This window comes from Rhipicephalus microplus, unplaced genomic scaffold (genome assembly GCF_043290135.1).
Source record: "Rhipicephalus microplus isolate Deutch F79 unplaced genomic scaffold, USDA_Rmic scaffold_137, whole genome shotgun sequence".
Lineage (NCBI taxonomy): Eukaryota > Metazoa > Arthropoda > Arachnida > Ixodida > Ixodidae > Rhipicephalus > Rhipicephalus microplus.
Genome location: NW_027464709.1, coordinates 32,501 through 46,409, shown reverse-complemented (window position 1 = coordinate 46,409; position 13,909 = coordinate 32,501). Strand labels below are relative to the sequence as shown.

The window sequence follows — 13,909 nt, the reverse complement described above, 5'->3', positions numbered from 1 at the left end:
CGCAGTTCGGACTTAGCACTTTTTGGGCTGAGCCTGGCTGGCGGCCCACTCACTCGATCGCCATGTCTGTTTGCCACAGTCTTCCCGGTGGTGCCGCACCCGGGCTCGCCCCGGCAGACGCGTTTTTTTTTCTTTCGCCCCGGCAGACGTGGTTCCCCCCCCCCCCTTTTCGCTCGCCCCGGCTGACGAGGTTTTCGCGCCGCCCCGGCTGACGCAGTTTTCGCGCCGCCCCGGCTGACGCGGTTTTCGCGCCGCCCCGGCTGACGCGGTTTTTGCGTCGCCCCGGCTGACACGGTTCGGACTTTGCACTTTTCGGCTGTGCCTGGCTGGCGGCCCACTCACTCGATCGCCATGTCTGTTTGCCACAGTTTTCCCGGTGGTGCCGCACCCGGGCTCGCCCCGGCTGACGCAGTTTTCGCGCCGCCCCGGCTGACGCGGTTTCGTGCCGCCCCGGCAGACGCGGTTTTCGCGCCGCCCCGGCTGACGCGGTTTCGTGCCGCCCCGGCAGACGCAGTTCGGACTTAGCACTTTTCGGCTGTGCCTGGCTGGCGGCCCACTCACTCAATCGCCATGTCTGTTTGCCACAGTTTTCCCGGTGGTGCCGCACCCGGGCTCGCCCCGGCTGACGCAGTTTTCGCGCCGCCCCGGCTGACGCGGTTTCGTGCCGCCCCGGCAGACGCGGTTTTCGCGCCGCCCCGGCTGACGCGGTTTCGTGCCGTCCCGGCAGACGCAGTTCGGACTTAGCACTTTTCGGCTGTGCCTGGCTGGCGGCCCACTCACTCGATCGCCATGTCTGTTTGCCACAGTTTTCCCGGTGGTGCCGCACCCGGGCTCGCCCCGGCAGACGCGTTTTTTTTTTTCTTTCGCCCCGGCTGACGCAGTTTTCGCGCCGCCCCGGCTGACGCGGTTTCGTGCCGCCCCGGCAGACGCGGTTTTTTGCGCCGCCCCGGCTGACGCGGTTTTTGCCGCCCCGGCTGACGCAGTTCGGACTTAGCACTTTTCGGCTGTGCCTGGCTGGCGGCCCACTCACTCGATCGCCATGTCTGTTTGCCACAGTTTTCCCGGTGGTGCCGCACCCGGGCTCGCCCCGGCTGACGCAGTTTTCGCGCCGCCCCGGCTGACGCGGTTTCGTGCCGCCCCGGCAGACGCGGTTTTCGCGCCGCCCCGGCTGACGCAGTTCGGACTTAGCACTTTTTGGGCTGAGCCTGGCTGGCGGCCCACTCACTCGATCGCCATGTCTGTTTGCCACAGTCTTCCCGGTGGTGCCGCACCCGGGCTCGCCCCGGCAGACGCGTTTTTTTTTCTTTCGCCCCGGCAGACGTGGTTCCCCCCCCCCCTTTTCGCTCGCCCCGGCTGACGAGGTTTTCGCGCCGCCCCGGCTGACGCAGTTTTCGCGCCGCCCCGGCTGACGCGGTTTTCGCGCCGCCCCGGCTGACGCGGTTTTTGCGTCGCCCCGGCTGACACGGTTCGGACTTTGCACTTTTCGGCTGTGCCTGGCTGGCGGCCCACTCACTCGATCGCCATGTCTGTTTGCCACAGTTTTCCCGGTGGTGCCGCACCCGGGCTCGCCCCGGCTGACGCAGTTTTCGCGCCGCCCCGGCTGACGCGGTTTCGTGCCGCCCCGGCAGACGCGGTTTTCGCGCCGCCCCGGCTGACGCGGTTTCGTGCCGCCCCGGCAGACGCAGTTCGGACTTAGCACTTTTCGGCTGTGCCTGGCTGGCGGCCCACTCACTCAATCGCCATGTCTGTTTGCCACAGTTTTCCCGGTGGTGCCGCACCCGGGCTCGCCCCGGCTGACGCAGTTTTCGCGCCGCCCCGGCTGACGCGGTTTCGTGCCGCCCCGGCAGACGCGGTTTTCGCGCCGCCCCGGCTGACGCGGTTTCGTGCCGCCCCGGCAGACGCAGTTCGGACTTAGCACTTTTCGGCTGTGCCTGGCTGGCGGCCCACTCACTCGATCGCCATGTCTGTTTGCCACAGTTTTCCCGGTGGTGCCGCACCCGGGCTCGCCCCGGCAGACGCGTTTTTTTTTTCTTTCGCCCCGGCTGACGCAGTTTTCGCGCCGCCCCGGCTGACGCGGTTTCGTGCCGCCCCGGCAGACGCGGTTTTTTGCGCCGCCCCGGCTGACGCGGTTTTTGCCGCCCCGGCTGACGCAGTTCGGACTTAGCACTTTTCGGCTGTGCCTGGCTGGCGGCCCACTCACTCGATCGCCATGTCTGTTTGCCACAGTTTTCCCGGTGGTGCCGCACCCGGGCTCGCCCCGGCTGACGCAGTTTTCGCGCCGCCCCGGCTGACGCGGTTTCGTGCCGCCCCGGCAGACGCGGTTTTCGCGCCGCCCCGGCTGACGCAGTTCGGACTTAGCACTTTTTGGGCTGAGCCTGGCTGGCGGCCCACTCACTCGATCGCCATGTCTGTTTGCCACAGTCTTCCCGGTGGTGCCGCACCCGGGCTCGCCCCGGCAGACGCGTTTTTTTTTCTTTCGCCCCGGCAGACGTGGTTCCCCCCCCCCCTTTTCGCTCGCCCCGGCTGACGAGGTTTTCGCGCCGCCCCGGCTGACGCAGTTTTCGCGCCGCCCCGGCTGACGCGGTTTCGTGCCGCCCCGGCTGACGCGGTTTTCGCGCCGCCCCGGCTGACGCGGTTTTTGCGTCGCCCCGGCTGACACGGTTCGGACTTTGCACTTTTCGGCTGTGCCTGGCTGGCGGCCCACTCACTCGATCGCCATGTCTGTTTGCCACAGTTTTCCCGGTGGTGCCGCACCCGGGCTCGCCCCGGCTGACGCAGTTTTCGCGCCGCCCCGGCTGACGCGGTTTCGTGCCGCCCCGGCAGACGCGGTTTTCGCGCCGCCCCGGCTGACGCGGTTTCGTGCCGCCCCGGCAGACGCAGTTCGGACTTAGCACTTTTCGGCTGTGCCTGGCTGGCGGCCCACTCACTCAATCGCCATGTCTGTTTGCCACAGTTTTCCCGGTGGTGCCGCACCCGGGCTCGCCCCGGCTGACGCAGTTTTCGCGCCGCCCCGGCTGACGCGGTTTCGTGCCGCCCCGGCAGACGCGGTTTTCGCGCCGCCCCGGCTGACGCGGTTTCGTGCCGCCCCGGCAGACGCAGTTCGGACTTAGCACTTTTCGGCTGTGCCTGGCTGGCGGCCCACTCACTCGATCGCCATGTCTGTTTGCCACAGTTTTCCCGGTGGTGCCGCACCCGGGCTCGCCCCGGCAGACGCGTTTTTTTTTTCTTTCGCCCCGGCTGACGCAGTTTTCGCGCCGCCCCGGCTGACGCGGTTTCGTGCCGCCCCGGCAGACGCGGTTTTTTGCGCCGCCCCGGCTGACGCGGTTTTTGCCGCCCCGGCTGACGCAGTTCGGACTTAGCACTTTTCGGCTGTGCCTGGCTGGCGGCCCACTCACTCGATCGCCATGTCTGTTTGCCACAGTTTTCCCGGTGGTGCCGCACCCGGGCTCGCCCCGGCTGACGCAGTTTTCGCGCCGCCCCGGCTGACGCGGTTTCGTGCCGCCCCGGCAGACGCGGTTTTCGCGCCGCCCCGGCTGACGCAGTTCGGACTTAGCACTTTTTGGGCTGAGCCTGGCTGGCGGCCCACTCACTCGATCGCCATGTCTGTTTGCCACAGTCTTCCCGGTGGTGCCGCACCCGGGCTCGCCCCGGCAGACGCGTTTTTTTTTCTTTCGCCCCGGCAGACGTGGTTCCCCCCCCCCCCCCTTTTCGCTCGCCCCGGCTGACGAGGTTTTCGCGCCGCCCCGGCTGACGCAGTTTTCGCGCCGCCCCGGCTGACGCGGTTTCGTGCCGCCCCGGCTGACGCGGTTTTCGCGCCGCCCCGGCTGACGCGGTTTTTGCGTCGCCCCGGCTGACACGGTTCGGACTTTGCACTTTTCGGCTGTGCCTGGCTGGCGGCCCACTCACTCGATCGCCATGTCTGTTTGCCACAGTTTTCCCGGTGGTGCCGCACCCGGGCTTGCCCCGGCAGACGCGTTTTTTTTTTCTTTCGCCCCGGCTGACGCAGTTTTCGCCCCGCCCCGGCTGACGCGGTTTCGTGCCGCCCCGGCAGACGCGGTTTTTTGCGCCGCCCCGGCTGACGCGGTTTTTGCCGCCCCGGCTGACGCAGTTCGGACTTTGCACTTTTTGGCTGAGCCTGGCTGGCGGCCCACTCACTCGATCGCCATGTCTGTTTGCCACAGTTTTCCCGGTGGTGCCGCACCCGGGCTCGCCCCGGCAGACGCGTTTTTTTTTTCCTTCGCCCCGGCAGACGTGGTTCCCCCCCCCCCTCCGTCTTTCTTTTTGTTTTTTTTTTTCGCCGCGGCTGAAGTGGATTTTTCGGTGCCTCGACGCCCCGGTAGTCGCGGTTTTTCCGTTTCCGCACGGCCCCGGCTGACGCTGCTCGGTCACAGTCGCCTTTTGTGAGGATTGCAGACTTCTTGAGCGCGGGTGTTTTTTTTTGTTGTTGTTGTTGTTTTATTACGCATTCGCTCCAGCAGACGCTGTTTAGACTTTTTGTTTCCTCTTTTATCCTGCGACGAGGTGACGAGGTTTATTCGGTGCCCCGCCGCCCCGGCTGAAGTGATTTTTCCTGTCCCGTGCCGCCCCGGCTGACGCGGTTGGGACTTCGCGTTTGTTCGGCCGCCACGGGTTTTGGCGCACTCGCTCGGTTGCTTGTTGTTGCCACTTGTTGCGAACCCAGGTTTCTTGAGCGAGCGCGGGCGTTTTTTCTTCCTTTCTTTCTTTGTTCTATGTGTTAGCGAATCGGCCTTTAATATCACACGAGGACTCACAACCAACAATTTTCAGTTTGAAGTGTAAAAAATCTGCAGGTGTTGACGTAACTGAATTGCCCCGTACCCTTGAGTACATCCATGAAGTTCTCGTAGTACTACTAAATCGCATTATTCCAAGTGGAGAAATTCCCATAAACTTGCAAACCTCTACACGAAAATCGGTGCGCGTGATAAAGTTGAAAATTATCGTCCGATATCAAATGTGCCTTCTATAACACAAATTCTAGGAAAAAAAAAAAAAAACACTTGTTCGCCGTTTTCTGCGCCGTGACTGGCAGCACTCCGGCGAAGCGAAACGGGGTCGATTCGAGCACGATATCGGCGTCTTTCGACGTGCTCGCCGGCGACCGTCGCACGAGTACGTCGCACGAGCGCGTCTGCCGGGGCGCCGTTTGCGAAGCCGACGCAAAAGTGGGAACCGCCGCTCGGATGATCGCCGCTTTCGGCAGAGTGAGTGTTGGCACTCCGGGGAAGCGAAACAGCGTGAATGCGCCCACGAAATCGGCGTATTTTGAAGTGCCCGCCGGCGACCGTCGCACGAGTACGGTAAACCGCGTCAGCCGGGGCGTAGTTCGGGACGCCGACGAAAAAGTGGGAAGCGCAACTCGGATCTTCGCCGTTTTTGCAGGAGTGAGTGGCGGCCCTCCTGCGAGACCAAGAAGCATCGATTCGTGCACGAATTCGGCGCCTTTCGACGTGATCGCCGGCGACCGTCGCTCGAGTAGGGCAAACCGCGTCTGCCGGGGCGGGCTTCGGGACGCCGATGCGAAAGTGGGAAACGCTGCTCGGATGTTCGCCGTTTTTGGCCGAGTGAGTGCTGGCACTCGGGCGAAGCCAAACGGGGCCGATTACGGCACGATATCGGCGTCTTTCGACGTGCCCGGCGGCGACCGTCGCACGAGTACGGTAAACCGCGTCAGCCCGGGCGGAGTTCGGGACGCCGATGCGAAAGTGGAGAACGCCGCTCGGATCTTCGCCGTTTTTGGAGGAGTGAGTGGCGGCACTCCGGAGAAGCCAAGGAGCGCCAATTAGCGCACGATATCGGCGTCTTTCGACGCGCTCGCCGGCGACCGTCGCACGAGTAGGGCAAACCGCGTCTGCCGGGGCGGGGTTTACGACGCCGACGCAAAAGTGGGAACCGCCGCTCGGATGTTGGCCGTTTTTGGCAGAGTGAGTGCTGGCACACCGGCGACGCGAAAGAGCGCGAAAGCGCCCACGAAAGTGGCGTATTTGGACGTGCTTGACGGCGACCGCTGCAGGAGTACGAAAAACCACGTCAGCCGGGGCGAGCGACCCACGGCGGTCTGGGTGCTTATCGCTGCTATTATAGGGGCACCCCGGCAGACGCAGAAAAAAAAAATTTTTTTTCGACCTTCTTTTTTGCTGGTCGAGCTCGGGTAACCCAGGTCGCAATGGGAGCCGCGCACGAAAGCGGCGTCGCGAGACGCGTTCGCGGTCGCTAGTCGCACGAGCTCGGCAACCGCGTCAGCCGGCGCGGAGTTCGGGATGCCGACGGCTAAGTGGGTACCGCTGCTCGGATGTTCGCCGTTTTTGGCCGAGTGAGTGCTGGCACTCCGGCGAAGCGAAACGGGGCCGATTCGGGCACGATATCGGCGTATTTCGACGTGCTCGCCGGCGACCGTCGCACGAGTACGGCAAAGCGCGTCTGCCGGGGCGAGGTTTGCGATGCCGACGAAAAAGTGGGAAGCGCCGCTCGGATCTTCGCCGTTTTTGCAGGAGTGAGTGGCGGCCCTCCTGCGAGACCAAGAAGCATCGACTCGCGCACGATATCGGTGTCTTTCGACGTGCCCGCCGGCCACCGCCGCACGAGTACGGCAAACCGCGTATGCCGGGGCGGGGTTGGCGACGCCGACGCAAAAGTGGGAACCGCCACTAGGATGTTCGCCGTTTTTGGCAGAGTGAGTGCTGGCACTCCGGCGAAGCGAAAGAGCGCGAATGCGCCCACGAAAGTGGCGTGTTTGGACGTGCTTGACGACGACCACCGCAGGAAAACGAAAAACCACGTCAGCCGGGGCGAGCGACCCATGGCGGTCTGGGTGCTTATCGCTGCTATTATAGGGGCACCCCGGCAGACGCAAAAAAAAAAAAAATTTTTTCGACATTCTTTTTTGCTCGTCGACCTCGGGTGACCCAGGTCGCAGTGGGAGCCGCGCACGAAAGCGGCGTCGCGAGACGGCTTCGCGGTCGCTAGTCGCACGAGCTCGGCAACCGCGTCTGCCGGGGCGGAGTTCGGGACGCCGACGGCTAAGTGGGAACCGCCGCTCGGATGTTCGCCGTTTGTGGCCGAGTGAGTGCTGGCACTCCGGCGAAGCCAAACGGGGCCGATTCCGGCACGATATCGGCGTCTTTCTACGTGCTCGCCGGCGACCGTCGCACGAGTACGGCAAAGTGCGTCTGCCGGGGCGGGGTTTGCGACGCGTACGCAATAGTGAGAACCGTCGCTCGGATGTTCGTCGTCTTTCGCCGAGCCAGTGCTGGCACTCCGGCGAAGCCGAACGGAGCCGATTCGGGCACGATATCGGCGTCTTTCCACGTGCTCGCCGGCGACCGTCGCACGAGTACGGTAAACCGCGTCAGCCGGGGCGGAGTTCGGGACGCCGATGCGAAAGTGGGAAGCGCCGCTCGGATCTTCGCCGTTTTTGGAGGAGTCAGTGGCGGCACTCCGGTGAAGCCAAGGTGCGCCAATTCGCGCACGATATCGGCGTCTTTCGACGTGCCCGCCGGCCACCGTCGCACGAGTACGGCAAACCTCGTCTGCCGGGGCGGGGTTTGCGACGCCGACGCAAAAGTGGGAACCGCCGCTCGGATGTTCGCCGTTTTTGGCAGAGTGAGTGCTGGCACTCCGGCGAAGCGAAAGAGCGTGAATGCGCCCACGAAAGTAGCGTATTTGGACGTGCTTGACGGCGACCGCCGCAGGAGTACGAAAAACCACGTCAGCCGGGGCGAGCGACCCACGGCGGTCTGGGTGCTTATCGCTGCTATTATAGGGGCACCCCGGCAGACGCAGAAAGAAAAAAAAAAATGGGGACATGGCGTGCGTCACCGTGCGGCTTCGCAGCGTTGCCGAAGTCGCCGAGCCCTTCGACTGAGCCGAACGGCGGACAGGGAACGTTGGTCGGCCGTTCTAACCTGTCGGTGCCACGCCGAGACGTCGTTAAGGAAAACCGCGTCGTGGGCCTCTACGACGCCGTCGAGTCGTTGTACGTTTGGTGTCCAGCGTGTCGGCGGCGAGTAGCGGACACGTCGTTCACGACTTCGGTCTTTCGCAGTCGACGCGAACTTGCGGAGAGTCGTGGTGCCTCACGTTTTCGGCAGAAACCGCGGCGGAATTTTCCCGTGCGTGCGCGCACGACCTCGGTGCTGTGCCGTCAGCGTAGTGTTGCACAAACTCGTGGCCTACCCAAGGTGCGGTACGTTTGCGGCCGTATCCTCGGTGGGAATTTCGTGAGTAGGGTCGCAAATTCTACGACCTCGGCGGGTTTGAGAGCGACGTAGACTTGTGGCACGCTCAACGTGCCACACGTTTCGGGGCACACCCGCGGTGAAATTTTCTCGAGTACGCTCGTATTAGTGCCCAAGGAGGTCTGGGTACTTATCGCTGCTATTATGTGGGGGTTCTCGTGAGCGGCGTACGCGAAAGCGACCGGGTGTCTGATATGCGGCGGGCTTCGGCCTCGTCAAGCGTGTCCTCGGGTCTGCTCCAGGGGAATCCACGGCAGTCGTCTGCAGCCTCATCCGCTTGATGCGTTAGGGGCTGGTTGTCGGACGGTGCCGTTTTACCACGATATCGAGGTGTGTTCCGTGTCGTCCTCGGGCGATTCAGATGCGAAAGCGCCGAAGACGCGGGCGTGACCCGTCGTCTGGCGGCTTTGCAGTCTCGGCTCCGTTGCTAGTTCCGGCCGGTCCACCGACAGTGCAGCGGGCTTGGGCAACCCGCACGGCGCGACCGAGTCGATGCAACGAAAAAGAGCGAGCATGAACGTGCTTCTTGCCGCACGGCTCCCACTCGTCTTTCGGGAAGGTTGTGCCGTAGCGAGCTCGAACGCCGTCATCTCGGAGTGCAAAATAAGCGTGTTGGGGCGCCTGAAGGTGGCCTCCGCCGCACACAGACTGCGTCCGGCCCGCCGAAGGCGAGGACGGACGCGCAGTCGAACGATTACCTGGTTGATCCTGCCAGTAATCATATGCTTGTCTCAAAGATTAAGCCATGCATGTCTAAGTACATGCCGAAATAAGGCGAAACCGCGAATGGCTCATTAAATCAGTTATGGTTCCTTAGATCGTTTCTTCCTACTTGGATAACTGTGGCAATTCTAGAGCTAATACATGCAGTGAGCCTGGAGCCCTTTGGGTAACGGGTGCTTTTATTAGACCAAGATCGATCGGGTTTCGGCCCGTATTGTGTGGTGACTCTGGATAACTTTGTGCTGATCGCATGGCCACGAGCCGGCGACGTTTCTTTCAAGTGTCTGCCTTATCAACTTTCGATGGTAGGTTACTTGCTTACCATGGTTGTTACGGGTAACGGAGAATCAGGGTTCGATTCCGGAGAGGGAGCCTGAGAAACGGCTACCACATCCAAGGAAGGCAGCAGGCGCGCAAATTACCCACTCCCGGCACGGGGAGGTAGTGACGAAAAATAACAATACGGGACTCTTTTGAGGCCCCGTAATTGAAATGAGTACACTCTAAATCCTTTAACGAGGATCAATTGGAGGGCAAGTCTGGTGCCAGCAGCCGCGGTAATTCCAGCTCCAATAGCGTATACTAAAGCTGCTGCGGTTAAAAAGCTCGTAGTTGGATCTCAGTTCCAGACGAGTAGTGCATCTACCCGATGCGACGGCTCGGACTGAACATCGTGCCGGTTCTTTCTTGGTGCACTTCATTGTGTGCCTCGAGATGGCCGGTGCTTTTACTTTGAAAAAATTAGAGTGCTCAACGCAGGCGAGTCGCCTGAATAAACTTGCATGGAATAATAGAACAAGACCTCGTTTCTGTTCTGTTGGTTTTTGGAATACGAGGTAATGATTAAGAGGGACGGACGGGGGCATTCGTATTGCGGCGCTAGAGGTGAAATTCTTGGACCGTCGCAAGACGAACTACTGCGAAAGCATTTGCCAAGAATGTTTTCATTGATCAAGAACGAAAGTCAGAGGTTCGAAGGCGATCAGATACCGCCCTAGTTCTGACCATAAACGATGCCAACCAGCGATCCGCCTGAGTTACTCAAATGACTCGGCGGGCAGCTTCCGGGAAACCAAAGTATTTGGGTTCCGGGGGAAGTATGGTTGCAAAGCTGAAACTTAAAGGAATTGACGGAAGGGCACCACCAGGAGTGGAGCCTGCGGCTTAATTTGACTCAACACGGGAAAACTTACCCGGCCCGGACACTGGGAGGATTGACAGATTGAGAGCTCTTTCTTGATTCGGTGGATGGTGGTGCATGGCCGTTCTTAGTTGGTGGAGCGATTTGTCTGGTTAATTCCGATAACGAACGAGACTCTAGCCTATTAAATAGGTGCGGGGTTCCCAGCACCTTACAACCTTCTTAGAGGGACAAGCGGCTCCTAGCCGCACGAAACAGAGCAATAACAGGTCTGTGATGCCCTTAGATGTCCGGGGCCGCACGCGCGCTACACTGAAGGAAGCAGCGTGTCTTTATCCCTGTCTGAAAAGACTGGGTAACCCGTGGAACTTCTTTCGTGATTGGGATAGGGGCTTGCAATTGTTCCCCTTGAACGAGGAATTCCCAGTAAGCGCGAGTCATAAGCTCGCGTTGATTACGTCCCTGCCCTTTGTACACACCGCCCGTCGCTACTACCGATTGAATGATTTAGTGAGGTCTTCGGACCGATGTCCGGCGCGGTCTTTCGGTTGCGCCGGTCTGTTGGAAAGATGACCAAACTTGATCATTTAGAGGAAGTAAAAGTCGTAACAAGGTTTCCGTAGGTGAACCTGCGGAAGGATCATTAACGGATTGTGAAGGGTGAGCGCCTCAGCTGCGTCTGCGCCCGACACTTTCTGCCGCTGACCCCGTTTGGACGCGGGGTCGGCTTTTCCCCACGGGGCTGCCTGAATGTGGAGCGGCACCCCGTGACAAATTGTTGCGCCCAGCGGACGCCAACACCGCGACCTTGGACGGTCGGCCAGGTGGCGGACGCGGGTACAAACGGCGCAACGCACTCATAGGTCGGCTTTCGACCCGCCACAGCACCGTGGCTCGAAGCGCTCGAAATGCGCGACCCGACCGCTGCGGGACCGCCTAGTACTGTAAACAGGAGCGGCGGAGCGCGAACGGCGAGTCGTGGTTACGTCGGTAGAAGGCGAGGCTGCGCGTTCCCGAAACGCCAGCCGAGTGCCCTCCCGACCGTTCGAGCGTGCAAGAACGAGACCCGACAATCGCGCGGCGACTGCCAAGTACGAGAGGAACGGCACAAGCGTCGGCGGTCGGTCAAGGAACTGGCGATGTGACGGGTCCGCTGTGCACCAGTGCATACCGTCCCGCCGTCCGCGGCAAGCGCCTCCGCGTCCTCGGGTGACGGAGGCTGCCGGTCGGTTCTTGCAGGCGAGGGATCTCGCTGGCACCGGTTCGCGTTGACGCGCGGCCGGTCATGGCACGGCGATGCGACGGCCGAGGTGCGCAGTACTCGATGGAGGAACCGCACGCTCCGATGACCGTCCCGCCCTCCGCGGCGTATGCGTACCGACCGTAATGGTTGCAGCAGCGCCGGCCGGCTTTTGAATTCGCCACACGAAACACGGTGCGAGATCGCGGTTAGGGGAGCGTCGACGTTGCCAGGCGTTTTGCTTGCTGCCGAGGGAAAGGCGGCACGGCCACGTCGCGCTCGTCGCGATTAGCGGGTCTGCGCGCTTTGGGAAGGTGCCGCAACGACTTGCCGAAAGAGGAAGCACGGAAGAACGAGGGACTTGGACGTCCCGACAATTGAACGCACTTGCGGCCAGGCCCTTGCTGGCTTCGTTCTTCCGCCTCGAGTAGGCTCGTACGCGGCTCCGGCGCCGAAAGTGGTCCTTGGCACCGACTTCGGTGGACGTGGGAAGTGCCGCGCAAGTACGGCGCGCCTGGCTCCACCTGTTGGCTAAAGTAGGCAGCCGGATCGGCATTTTGGTGTGCGGTGGCAAACCGTGGATGCGAAAAAAGCTTGTGCGATTTCGTGGAACAAAAAGCGGGGGTCCCCCTTTTTATGCGGAGGAGACCGACCCGCCTGCCGTGGTGAACCGCGACGCCACGGTAAAAACGGGAGAGGCTTGTCGATGGGACCGTGCATCCCGCGCTCCACGGAGGCCGGGAGGCGGCCGCCCGAGGAAATGTGTAGCCGTCGAGGCCCGCATCTGCGTGCACTCTTATCCAAATGGGTGTACCGCAGGCATTTTCTGGTTAGGCGGGCCAATGAGAGCGAGCACACAACGATACCTACGGGTCCGGCTTGGAGAACCGGCTTCGACGCCTCCCGAGTATTTATAGAGGGGTGGACCACGAAAGCACTCGCAAGTAGCGAAAGCGAAACGCCGTCCGAAACACACCGTTTGCTCGATTTGCGGCAGCCGAAAAAGGCGCGGCAGAGCTTTGGAGTCCAAGCGTGCGCTGAAAAGCGCCCTTCTTGGCCACTGTTTGGCCGAGTGCCAGAAACGTTTGGTTTTGACTGTACGGAATTGAACAAACACTTTTTCACGACTCTAAGCGGTGGATCACTCGGTTCTCGGGTCGATGAAGAACGCAGCCAGCTGCGAGACTTGGTGTGAATTGCAGGACACACTGAGCACTGATTCTTTGAACGCACATTGCGGCCTTGGGTCTTCCCTTGGCTTCGTCTGTCTGAGGGTCGGATCACATATCAAGAGAGCCTTCGGCGCACAAGGGAACGTGAGCCGTCGACTCGTTTTGACCGCGTCGGCAACACGGACAGCACGCTGAACACCTCACAGCGAGCGCCAACAGCGGCCACTCAAGGGCGAGACGGTGGCGACCGTCGTGCCAGAGCCCAACCGAAACGGGGGCGACCGACTGCATTGAGGATGTGGCACCTCGTTGAGACCGCCGCAGGACTTCGAGTCGGAAGGAAGCCTGCAGGAAAAGTGCGGTCGAGGTTGCGTACTCCTCTCTGCGACCGGGCGCGCAAGAGCTGCGAGAGCCACGGACGCGCAACTTTAACGCACGGTAAACACGAGGAGCGAAAGCCGGCCAGCAAAGCTTCTCCAGCCGTGCGCAAAGTGCGCGAGATCGCAGCCTTGCGTTGCGCTTGTTGCCCTCGAAGTAAGCAGGGTGTCCCGTAGACCGGGCGCTCGAACACGCTGCGGGGCCGTGCCTCCTCCAGGCTTTGCCGCGCGAACAGGGAACGTTCGCGCGCAAAGCGCAGGGAGGTGAGGAGGCTGCGCCCGACGTTTGCGGTTCGCTGCGTACGCGGTTGATGCGGAGAGCACGGCGCGACGACTTGCCGCGAAGCGGAAAAAGTCTCCCGCACGAGTTGGCGAAACGTTGGCGAAGCTTAAGGCGTTCTCGTCGTAGTCCGCCGTCGGTCTAAGTGCTTCGCAGTTCCCGTCCCGTTCAAAAAACTGGGCCACTCCAGTTGGGGCGGGGGCGACGCTACACGAGACGATGCCTCTCGCCAGGCTGCGTGGCTGCCCTTGCGGCGGCGGCGACTGGCCTCGGCGGTGTTTGGGCTTTCGACACGGTCGTTTATCACGCAACTGCTCGGACGACGCACGCGCGCAGCGGAATGCCGCTTGCCAGCCTTGTGAAGATGTGACCCTGTACAGGGTTGCGGGCGCACTTGGTAGGGCGTCGTACTCGGTTCGCGATGGGTTTACGAACGTGTCCCGTCACTTCCACGTCACACCGGTTGTGCGCCGCACGCGTGCAGCGGGGAAGCCGATTGCCAGCCTTGTGAAGAAGTGGCCCTGTACAGGGTTGCGGGCGCACTTGGTAGGGCGAGCGCACGCGGTCGTGCAGGAAGTTGATGGAAGCGAATGTATCCGCTGTCGACCTCAGATCAGGCGAGACAACCCGCTGAATTTAAGCATATCACTAAGCGGAGGAAAAGAAACCAACAGGGATTCCCCGAGTAGCTGCGAGCGAAACGGGACCGAGCCCAGCA

At 61.9% G+C, this 13,909-nt stretch overlaps 3 non-coding genes across 3 annotated transcripts in view; all 3 read left to right on the top strand.

The window, feature by feature from the left end:
* Positions 1 to 8,953: 8,953 nt before the first annotated feature.
* LOC142791036 (small subunit ribosomal RNA) lies at positions 8,954 to 10,768 on the top strand. Its single transcript, XR_012889957.1, has one exon. It is a non-coding gene; the product is annotated as a small subunit ribosomal RNA (ribosomal RNA).
* Positions 10,769 to 12,487: 1,719 nt separating this feature from the next.
* Positions 12,488 to 12,640, top strand: LOC142791077 (5.8S ribosomal RNA). Its single transcript, XR_012889986.1, has one exon. It is a non-coding gene; the product is annotated as a 5.8S ribosomal RNA (ribosomal RNA).
* A 1,154-nt stretch (positions 12,641 to 13,794) lies between these two features.
* Positions 13,795 to 13,909, top strand: part of LOC142791045 (large subunit ribosomal RNA) — a 3,958-nt gene continuing 3,843 nt past the window's right edge. Inside the window, exon 1 of the ribosomal RNA XR_012889966.1 lies at positions 13,795 to 13,909. This exon is cut by the window's right edge and continues 3,843 nt beyond it. This is a non-coding gene — a ribosomal RNA (large subunit ribosomal RNA).